Raw genomic sequence first — 11,926 nt, 5'->3', positions numbered from 1 at the left:
CTAAACAAGAGAAAAGATTTGTGTATTATTGAGTGTAATCAAGTTGTCTATTTAAGTTGTCTGTAATGATACAATGTAAAAGGGTATTTATAGGTACTAAGAGAATTGTAATAATAAAGATTGTAATCTCCATAATAAATATTCAGATATACTAAATAATACTAATTGATCCTAATTATATTCTAACACTTTACACCATCCCATCTGATTTCTGCAGCAGTGTGTGATTAAACCAGAAAACTACATCCATGGAAGAAATTTTCACAGCTACCATTCCACAAACAACGTCACCAAGAGCAGCAACTCTTGGGAAGCCTGCATTAGACAAGCTATCTGTACTCAAACCCGTGGAGTCCTTATGGCACTTTGAGGGCCATAAAGCTAACTCTCTTATCCGAGATTCACTTGGAGCCACACCTAATCTCCATACCTTGTCTCTATACAAGAGTGTTGCTTCATCGCATCTCACAAGATCAATTATATTAGTGCTCTGTGATACGATGCCAAAGGGTGCATCTCGCATTAGCATATTGCACAAGAGTGTCTGCGTGTGCAACAATCTGATATTCTAACTCTAATTCCTTATTCACATGGATGGCAAATACTTGAGCCAAAAATTCACAAGCATACCTTAGAGGAAAGGGAACAAACCTTGGATTAGTGTTATGGCAAACTACTAAACCTCAAAGTCTCTTTCTCTTTTGTGGCTGAACAACATCAGAGCCATCCCCATCTTCATGATCATTGACCACAACTGCCATAACTAGGGAAGCAATTGAATTCATATATTGCAAGTGGCAAGTGGAAACTATGAGCAGCTCTTGAAGTTGAACCGCACAAAGTTAAATCAATGGAAACTCATCTTCACATGCTTTGCATGACAATCAACTATAATATGGACCTTGGAGAAAATCCAGATATGGCTCAAGGCCTGGCTTTGCAACCTCAGCATTTACTTCCCCATGATCATCCTCATGAAATTTAAAGCCATCACCCTGTCATAACCCGTGGTGTCACAAAGCATTTCCATGCTGTCACTGGGCAAAGACTGCAATCTAGTTATTGCTTTTGCCGCAAGCTTGTAAGATTGGGCGCTCTGGCCGAGTCATGGGAACTTCATGAGGCTTAACACGATGGACAATTTCATAGAAGGGATTCTCAGAAGTCATGCAATGAACTAGAATGGGGTTAAGAAGTGAAACCACGGGAACTGCAAGGGCCTTTTGCAAAGCAGCAGCACTTAAGGCCGTCGGTGCCAATGGCAAGAGCAGGGTGATCAACAGCATGGCTAACCATGGTAAGCATTTCAGATGCATTCTGACTGTATGCAATGACCCTAAATGTCTTCTCATCCAAAGGGCTGGACGAACTTCCCCTTCTGCATATGATGAAGATAAGCTGTTGTAACCCTGTCACACCTTGGCTGTACCGGAAGACAACCGCACCGAATTCGAGTTGTCGAAGGAACTACCGGACTCCTCAGAGTTTGGATGGAGCTTTGCATCCACATTTAACTGCTAGACGACATTTTGATGCTGGAACCAATACATTCGAATATGACAAAATTCTTGAAAGTCAAATTATTCAAAGTAATGATAAATTATGAGGTCAATCACATATCCCAAGTAACTAAATAGCATATCGATATTCTAAGCACGAAGACGCACACAAGCTACAGAGCATAGCTTATCAGCACAGTTTAAGCATAGAGCAGAGAAAGAGAAAGATGAAATCACCGACACAGATGAAGAAGATGAAGTTAGTGAGTTTTTGGTGGCAAGTAACAACAACTCAAGCAGGATAAACTACTGCAAATCCTCACTTCAGATTACACAACTCATCGCCCGTGAGTCGCCACTATTCAAAGAAGGGGCTTTCTACTGTGTGGAAAGTATCTTCTAGACTTTAAAGGATCAGATAATAAAAAAAATTAATGAAAGATAGAGAGATCAATTCACAAATTACCACATACCAAAATCATACTTTCACATATTTCGAGGCCGTCCCTCTACATAATGAATTAATGATATATGGAGCTTTCTGGGAATCACACTACATTTTTCGAAGCCGTTCCTCATCTACAACCTTCGCCCCTGAGTCTTTTTAGTTTTTACTGTTATTATTATTGTTATTTATTTATTATTATTATTATTATTATTATTAATTTTTTTTTGGATATCTTATTGTTATTATGTTTTTTTTTTTTACTGAAATAAACTAAATAAAGAAAAACAAAACAAATAAAATAAGAAACTGTTTAAATAGAAGGACAGTTCTATTTAAAACTACTCTTAAACTCCTCCCAAGGTGAAAGAAATTTCACATGCGAAAGTTGTAACTTCATCGACATCTTTGCCATGGTATCTACCATCGTGTTTGCATTTCTCATAATCAAACGAAAGTCAACACGCAAATTCTAATACATAATATCTCTTATTTTGAGCATCAATGGATCAATAAACCCAAAACCATCTTGAGTAACAAGATTAAATGCTTCCACACACAATCCATCTCACAAATAACATCTCGTTAACCCACATCCCAAACTAAGAGATATCCTCTTCAAATAGCAAACAATTCTCCTTGAAGAATACTATTACTCTCAATCATTCCCAAATACTCCATTTGCCAACTACCATTACAATCTCGGGGATTCCAAAAACCATTTAGAGTAGAGGGAAGGGACATATGATATAATTCAAAAATATTCATAAGCTCCTTTTCTAAAGTTAATGCCACACAGATCACTTTTTTCGGAGGCCAAGTTTCATGAGGATTAAAGATGTCATTATTCCTTAGTTGCCATATCCACCAAAGTCCCGAAAAGAACTTGAACGGATGCTCTCTGCTATGATACAGCTCTCAACGTGTGCGCGCACATAGGATTGTGCGTGCGCACAGTTTGCAAAACTTTATTGGTTGTGTGCGCGCACAGAGCGTGCTAGCGCTCCCAGCAGTAACTATATCCCCGTGTGTGCGTACGCACAGTTTCAAAAATCCACAGGGTGTACGTGAGCACAAGGCTGTGCATGCGCACACAAACCAGAAATCACAAATTCTACAGCATTCACAGAATTCAGATTTCAGACACCAACTTTCAACGATCATATCTTTTTCTACAGAATTCAAATTTTCACAAAATTTAAACTATTTTAAAGCTTGTTAAATTATCTTTTATTTGATATAAAAAGCATTAAATTTCAAAAATGGTAGCTCAAGATATGATCCGTTGAAGTTCATCAAAAATTCATTTTTTACAAAAGTTCACTAAATTCTCAACTTACCAAATTTTCAACCAAAACCAAACCTAAACTACACCAAGCTCCAATATACTTCATAACATACCTTTTGTACCACAAATCACTCTTTTACACCAATTTTCATTCACATTATACCTTCCTCCACCTCAATTATCAAATATTTCACACTAACACATTTTTCAACAAACACAATCACACATCATCATTATATTGCCAATAATCATCATGATCAATCTCAATCTCAATCTTCAACACCGTATTATCAACACCAACATCACAATTCATCAAAACAACCCAAATCATCAAATCATCGTACATCATCCTACAACAATTCCAACAATCAAATTTAATTCAATCCTACCCTATGGGTCACTAGCCTAAGTTTTCATAATTACATTACATTTTAGACATAGGAAATCGAAACTATACCTTGGCCAATTTCCCGCTCAAATCCGGAACACCTCAAATTTTCACTTTCCTCAACCCTTCAAGACTCCAACACCTTTCAAATGGATCTTCCAGCACCAAAAGCCCACTCCAATCCTTCCCAAGACCTCAATCAAGCTCCAACATTCATACATACATATCCTAATACACATAACATACACCCACACATACCAACTAAATCACTAATCACAAAACTTCAAGTATTTCACCTAAGGTTGAGAATCTTACCATATCCAAAGATCAAAGGGGTGAGATTGAGTATTTTCTTCAAACTAATTGGATCCTATAACATCAAAGAACCCAAAATCTCAACATATTTACCCAAGAATTTCGAAATCAAGGGCTGGAGAAACTGAAATGAATTCATGGCTCACCTCCTAAATAAAATTGTGGACTTTGTAGAGCTCGACACTGTGGTCGCGTGGCCGCAAACGGTGCGGCGATCGGAACTCCAGATCAAAAATTATCAAGGATTGAAGTTATACCAAGGGTTAGGTTCACGGAGTGTTCTTCCCCCTCTTCTCCAGATGCTTCAGCGTGTTTTGCTGAAGGAGAGAGGAAAACATGGTTATTTAATGTGTCTTGGCTGAATGGGTTGGGCCTTAGGCCCAATACGGCCTGATTTGTTCGATTTAGCCCGTTCGACCCAATCTTGGTTCAAATTTTTTAAAATTAGTGTCGAAATTCTCGTTTTAATTTTCTTTATTATATTAAACCATAAAATTCACATTTCTAATTTTCTAGAATAAATCTTAATTTATGAGTTAATTATTTATTAAATAACCAGATTTTACACAGAGAAGCGTCGTCGCACTTCGCTGAAGAGACAGGGAGACAATGGTGGCGAGCTGGTGAGTGGTGACAGTACTGACGGTGGCGGGTGGTGAGAGATAGAGAGTGGGCTGAGAGGGAAAAGGTTCAGACCTTCAGTGCTGCATGTGAAGGACTGAGACAAAAGGGGGTTGTGCGTTCCTGGCTAACTCTATGCCCTAAGTGCAGTATGTTATATATATATATTGGTCTGCAACAGGGTATCCATCAGGTCGGAAGTCCAATGACTAATCTCTCAGATACTGCAGAGGCACAAAGTGGACGACTCTTCCAAGCAAACAAGTTTCATTCCCATCGTCCAGTGAATATCAAATCTGAGAGAATACCTAAACTCGGACAACGTGACCCGAACTATAGCTCGGACTCGGTTGAGGTATTCTCGCCAGTTTCATTTTCTTTTCCCAAATCAAATTCGAACTACTTCAAATTCGAGCTGACGTACACAAAAAAAAATTTTGGTTCGGATCGAATCTTTGGACTAGATCAGACCATGTGCGTCCTACTTTATAATTATAACTCATTGCCGCTAACTAATAATATGTATTTACAAATGAGGGACAATATCTGAGTTTGTCAACTATTATTATCTCTCCTCACTGTTGTCCAATTCGAATAACACCTTTTAATTGCATCCAAAGCCATCTAATAACAATTTTCTTTATACATTTTATAGATTACGGCATTTTGCCTGTAGATGGATCGTTTACTTATGTATAACAAAATTATAATTGCATATATTTGAGGTATGAAAACCATGAGTAACATATCCTAAGAAAGATAGTGTCATTTGAGTTTTCCTTTCCAAATGCACTATACTATAGCCAATATATGTGTATTCAACTGTGCCAAAGATTTTTCACTTGGCTATTATCTTTGTTATTTTTAATTTGTGAAAATGTTACATTATTAAACTAACATATCAAAGTATAAGTTGATATATCAATTTTTTTGTATTGAGAGATAAAAAAATAAAAGTAAAATCAAGAGAGTAATATCGAAAAATAGAGTAAAAGCTAAAAGGTTTCGATTAATAATAACTCCTTTTTAGGCAGAAGGCCAAAATCATCAAAGGATGTCCCACAGTTGCATTTCATGCCTATATGTTTCATTACACAATCCCCAATTTTCATAGGAATCTTCCACCTCTATTTTGTGCAAAATGGCAAATAACTTTCTATTATCACTAATCACCATCTTAGGCCTTTTCATTGGCATAGTGAGTAGTGCATATTGGAACATATTGAACCAAAAATGGAGATTCAAAGTAGTAGACAAAACAACAAACACCTTGAAGACATACTGTGAGAGTTGGAGGATCAATGTGGAATTAAACAACATAAGAGGTTCAGTGTGGTGCCACAAGAATATGTGGATCATGTGAGGAAGTACGATTGGGTTTTTTCTCTCATTTGTGAGGCCCAAACTCAATTTTTTAGGGTGTATTCTTACATTCTAGTGTTACAACTCTAATTCAGATTTTGAAGTCTTTTGAGAGTGAGAAAGAGTAGCCACCAAAAAGAGAAAGAAGAGGGAAAATAGAATTTTCATTTTTATCAAAAGCTGTAAACTTCAAATGGCAGTTTCTCATTTGTTTACTGTTGGAACGGCTTGAAATTTAAACTGTGTGTTCCTCTGATCTTGTTCTTTATTCTGGTTGGTGGAGATGTTTATTAGAGGTTTGCAGTGGAATAAATTAGGTTTTCCGTTCTTACACAGAGCAACGATCTTTGAACGGCAGTTTCTCATTTTTTTAGACTGTAGATTCTTCACATTTTATTTTTCATTGTGAACGGTGAAGATTTTAATTGAAGGTCTGTAGAGGGAGAAATTGGCTTCGACAGCAGCTCTGTTTTTTGGGTATATTTCATCTGTTTTTTTGGGTATATTTCATCTTCTTGCTTCTCATTTGTAAGTTTTGGAATTTGATGTTTTGGTTGGTTATATGCATGTTTTTGTATTTTGTTTGAGACTCTCTTGTACCTCGTTTGATTATAGTGAAACTATTTCATTGATTTGGATTACCCGTAGTTTTTAAGAATTTTCCATGTTAAAATATCGGTGTGTTCTTGTTATTGTCTTACTTGCTATATTTACTTATTATAGTTGCTGTCATATTGTGTTGTAAGTGCTTTCATATTCTTCTTGTATTGTTTCAACTGCTAGACTCTTTCAGGTACATGACTTCATCTCACTACAAAGCTGATTCTGAGAGGGCAGTGGTGAAAGAGTAGTGGATGTTGCACTTTGAAAGGCGATGGCAAAGATTCTTGGATTTTTGATATTGATGAGACCCTTTTCTCCACAATTCCTTATTTTAAGAAGCAGGGTTTTGGGTAAGTTCCAAATGGCTACTACTGTAGCCTTTTATTGTTGTTGTTAATATTTTTTAATTATTATTAGTGCATATCTATTTAGTCTATCTTTTAATTTGGTGTTACTTACTCTATATTAGTTGTGGTAGCCCTTTATAGTTTATACATATTTTTATTTAATTTTTTATTTTTTGTAACTATGATGTGTAGATCTAGGTGGAGTCCACACAATGCACTCAAGGTTTATGAATTCATCTCAAATGAGAAATTAAAAAAGAAGCTGATATTTTTTTTCTAGTACTGTATTTATCTTTTATCTATTATTACTGATTTTTTATATATGATTCGATTAATATATGTAGATGCAAATAAGGTGAATTATATGGTAAAAATGTAAGTTTATAGATATTTTCTTTTTATGTAATCAAATAGTACTATTAACAAATTCAATCTCTAAAAACAAATTTTCTCGTATAATCAAAAATAGCTGCAAAAAAAATCTATACTCTTTATACAATTTTGATCTATACTAAAATACACCTATATCTATATATATATATATATATATATATATATATATATACTGAAAAATAAAATAAATAAATAAAGGAGAATTAATGTGCGAATATAACATTATGAGAGCATTTAAATTCAATGAAATAAAATGGTGCAAATAGATTTATGCCGTAGTTGTTAATTTGAATGTGTAGCAGACAATTTTTTAGCTTTGATTGAATTCAAGTTGGTCATGTTTACAATGAGATAAGAAAAATATTATAAATGGTTGGTTTTTTTTATTAGCCAATTTTATTTAATGGGATATGACTTTGTTATGGTTGATTATTTGTTAGTTTTCTTCATACCGTGAGAAAATATTTGTGCTGTTTGTTAATTATCTTTGACCATATTTTAGCAGCTGCGAATCTATATTACTAAATATCATGGCTATTTTTTTATTTTAGCAGATTTGTTATTAATTAATTAGGTAAATTTTTTGCAACTTGGATCCAACTGGTCCGAATACTGGTTCTATACTTCACTAGTTAACATCTAATGAAGTCTATTTAATTAAGTTTAATTGGTTCAACTTTGTATATTTTATGCTAAGTCTTCCGTAAATTAAAGAAGTTCAGTATGATATATAATATGATATGTCATATAGTGGTGTATGCAATCCACTACACCTTTTTTACTTTTTATTAATTTTTTGAGAAAATGACAAATAAGTTCCTGACCTCTTATTCCGCAGATATTTTTATTTTTGACCAATGAAAAATATTTTTAAGTCCCTGACTTTCACAAAACTTGGACGGATCAGTCCCTTCGTCCAAATGTCTCTGTCAGAGACTGATCCGTCTAAATTTTGTAAAAGTCAAAAGCTTAAAAATATCCACAGGACAAAAAGTTAGGACTTATTTATCTTTTTCCCATTTTTTCTAAAAAAATTTACTGAAGAAATTTTCAAAAGTTGTTTCAAGAATTTGGTTCAAAATCCGGTCTTGATACGAGTATTTTAGGACTTAGGACCAAAATCCTGTCTCCATGCTTGCTTGCTACTTTTATGTCTAAATAATTTTATATTTCAATTGCTAAAAGTTGAATTAGGTGATTGGTTACCTACCTGCTCTAAGCTGATGATAATCTCTATAGCCAATGAGTTTTTTTACCTTAGATTTAAGCAAAACAATTGTCTGATCTTAATCACAACAACATTGTAGTGTCACAGTCACATCATCACTCATGTTACGTACTTTTTTAGTTTATTTTTTAAATTACTTTATTTAGATACGATTTTAATGTCCTAGGATACAATTAATATTTAATTAATTAATTATTTACTAAACACTAATTAGGGGAGAAAAGCTGAACTCAAGCTCTTTGGAAGCATGGATGATGGAAAGCAAGGCACCAGCTCTAGATCACACTAGGGCTCTTCCATGAAATAAAAAACAGAGGCATAAAAAAAATTTATTTCTTCAAGAAAAGAATCTCTTAGACTGCATTTGTTTACAAAAACAAGACACTGAAACATAGATATAGAGACACAAAATTATGTAGTGTGTTCAGAGATATTGAATTAGTGTATTTTGTATTTATCTTAACATAAAGAATATAGGAACACTAATAAGGGATATAATTTATTTTTTATTTTTTTATTATTTTTTTATTTTTTATAATTATATTTTTTTATTATTATATTTTTTATCTCAAATTTTTTAAATGAAAAAAATGAGAATAAATTAAATTTTCATAATTTATTCTAATTTATCATCAAACAAAATATAAGAACACAAAATTTTATATTTTTATCTATCAATATCTTATCCTATTTTATTTTTAGTGTCTTATCCTATCGTATTCTAAAAAACAAACCTAGGCTTAGATCTTTCACTGGAGATAACCTTGTTAATGTTGGGTATCATTGATGGACTCGCTTACAATGAGGTAACTAACCTTACCCTTTTTCTTTGCTAAAAAATATAGAAATAATTTCACGTATTCAAACACCGAAATTTTTAAAATATTTAAAAAATTTTCAAAAGTATCTTCTTTTAGTTGTTGTACTTTTATTTCCTTGTGCATTAGCCTCTGAACTCTAAAAATATACAAAATTGACCTTTCGATGTTGATAATTTTTTTTCCACTAGGCCACTAGTTAAAAAAAAAAAAAAAAAGAAAGAAAGAAAAGTTCAATAATTATCGACCGCAGAAAAACTAGGAAATGAAATTTTAATTTTGTCTGTCTTTTTAATAAAAAAAATTCAATTAATAAAATTAATATGTTAGCTAAATTCATTTTTTAAAATGATGATGCTAAATACACATCCCAAAAGTCGAGAGATACTTTTTAATTAATGTGCAAAAAATTATTCTAATTTTTTGTTTTATCATATTAAAAAGGCAACAATATAAAATTATTTTATTTAATTTAATATTATTTGATTAATTATTAAATACAAAATAAATTAAACAGTAATTAAAAATAAAAGATAAAATAATTTTAAATTATTTTAAATTGATTTTGTATTATCTTTTAAATATTTTTTTTTTGCATGAACTATGCATAATTATAAACAATTAAAACTATTTTTGTTCATTAATTATAAAATTAATTTCGTTATGTAACTATATGTACCTAGGCCTAAAACTCAGCCAGGCCCAAAAATGAATGGAGCTCAATCAACATTCTACAAATATCCATATTCATACCTACACTATGTTGGATGCAGCGACATGGGTTTATCCTTATTTAAATAAGTAATTAACTTCTACAATCTCTCCTATTCATCTAAAAAAGAGATCTCAATAACCTCCGTACCAAAAGGGAGTAACTAATCCACCATCAAAGGTGGAACTACTTAAAAAGTGGTTATTGACTCCACTTTTATACTCATAAATACCTAGACACCCACAGGTATTCCTCAAACTCCAATTCACTAAATACATGCCTAAAACCCTTGCTAACATAAGTATTGGAATCCTTTATAGGTACCACCACCCATCCTTTTCAAAGAGCTTGAATGGCATCGTTTCGCCGGAGGAGACAAAGGAGTATCTCACTCAAAAAAAGTTTGGACCTCACGTTCAAGCCTAAATCACATTGGTTCTAGGTAAGCTTGGAACATTGGCATCGTTGTTGGGGGCCTGAAAATCAACACCGTGTCATAGCGAACGACATCCTAGAAGACGGACATACGACTTCCCATTTCGAGGCCTATGAGGAAGAGCAACATAACAACGATCACGCACTTGTCATACCTCCCCGACCCTACAAGGGAAAGGGTGTTACTGGAGATCCACATCCTATAAATCAAGGAGGACAAAAAATAAGCCCAAAAGTCCATCAATCGAGAGGATCGGGAGAAAGAGATCCTACTGAGTTCATGGGATTGATTCACAAACATCAAGGTTGGTTAGATAAGCTTGAGAATGAGCTAGAATGACAACGTCAATTGGAACAAGCTCTACAAAGGGAGATACGACGATAAAGAGAACTGGAAAAAAAATCCGAGAAGCTGGAATCCAACTTCAAGGGAAGGAGAGCCCGAGTTGATAGAGAAGAAATGCCTTTAGGAGGCGAAGACCCATTCATAGAAGAAATCATGCAAGCTAAAGTTTTCAGAAACTTTAAAAGTCCAGAGATGAACCTCTATGGCAAAATGATCGATCTGAGACATTATCTGAGTAATTCAAAAGTCGCATGTATTTTGCAAACGCGTCGGATGCAACTTGCTGTGAAGCTTTCTCAACTATGTTAACTAAGGTGGCAATAAAATGGAAGAAACAACAAGACTAAGGGAACCCATATCACGACAGAACAACCAGAATCAAGCCCAAGGAAAGGAAAAAGAGGTAAAGAAAAAAGAAGAGTATAACTCGGAGAGACCTCGAAGATACCATTCTTATACCCTGCTACGAGTCTTCCTTGTTGACGTATACAGAGAAATCTGCCACATTAAGAAGATACCACATCCTAGACACATTAAAAGCAAGAAAGGTAAAATCTGATCTGAATATTGTGAATACAACAAGATGTAAGGCCATTCCACCAATGATTGCAACGATTTAAAGAATGTGATTGAGCAATTAGCTAGAGAAGGTCGGCTAGACAGATTCCTAGCTCATAAGATGGACAATCATAGTAAAAGAAAGAGAGATGAAGACAAGGATAAGCAAGACCGACTTCAACGAACTCTCGAAAGGCATGTCTATATGATCATTGGAAGATTTTCAGAAGGGGAAATAACAAAATCTTCTCGAAAGAGACACTTGAAAAAAGTATACCAGGTCGGTGAAGATGTCGAAATTCCTGATCTGCTTACAATTGCCTTCACTAAAAAAGACACACGAGGAGTAATGCCCAGACACGACGACCTGATGGTAATCACAATGATCCTCGCCAATGCAAACCTTCACGGAACCTTGATAGATCAAGGGAGTTCGACAGATATTCTATTCAAACCAGCTTTTGATAAGTTGAGCCTTGAGGAAAAGGACTTGAAAGCATACTCAAACACCCTCCTCGACTTGGGAGATACTCCTATCTGACCTCTGGGGTTCATCCCTCTTGACACC

At 34.2% G+C, this 11,926-nt stretch overlaps 1 long non-coding RNA gene and 2 pseudogenes across 2 annotated transcripts; 1 reads left to right on the top strand and 2 right to left on the bottom strand.

Annotated features, from left to right (window-relative positions):
• Position 1: 1 nt before the first annotated feature.
• LOC112698006 (phytochrome A-2-like) lies at positions 2-2,371 on the bottom strand (annotated as a pseudogene). Its single transcript, XR_011862527.1, has 2 exons — positions 2,324-2,371; positions 2-1,517 (listed from the first exon to the last, which is right to left on the bottom strand). The product of XR_011862527.1 is annotated as a phytochrome A-2-like (transcript).
• A 995-nt stretch (positions 2,372-3,366) lies between these two features.
• LOC140173164 (uncharacterized) lies at positions 3,367-4,254 on the bottom strand. Its single transcript, XR_011862044.1, has 4 exons — positions 4,082-4,254; positions 3,936-3,990; positions 3,690-3,848; positions 3,367-3,582 (listed from the first exon to the last, which is right to left on the bottom strand). It is a non-coding gene; the product is annotated as an uncharacterized lncRNA (long non-coding RNA).
• A 1,443-nt stretch (positions 4,255-5,697) lies between these two features.
• On the top strand, positions 5,698-9,294 carry LOC112698005 (acid phosphatase 1-like; annotated as a pseudogene).
• Positions 9,295-11,926: the final 2,632 nt, after the last annotated feature.

Source organism: Arachis hypogaea, chromosome 6, assembly GCF_003086295.3.
Source record: "Arachis hypogaea cultivar Tifrunner chromosome 6, arahy.Tifrunner.gnm2.J5K5, whole genome shotgun sequence".
Classification (NCBI taxonomy): Eukaryota; Viridiplantae; Streptophyta; class Magnoliopsida; order Fabales; family Fabaceae; genus Arachis; species Arachis hypogaea.
This window is presented reverse-complemented; position numbering and strand designations above follow the sequence as displayed.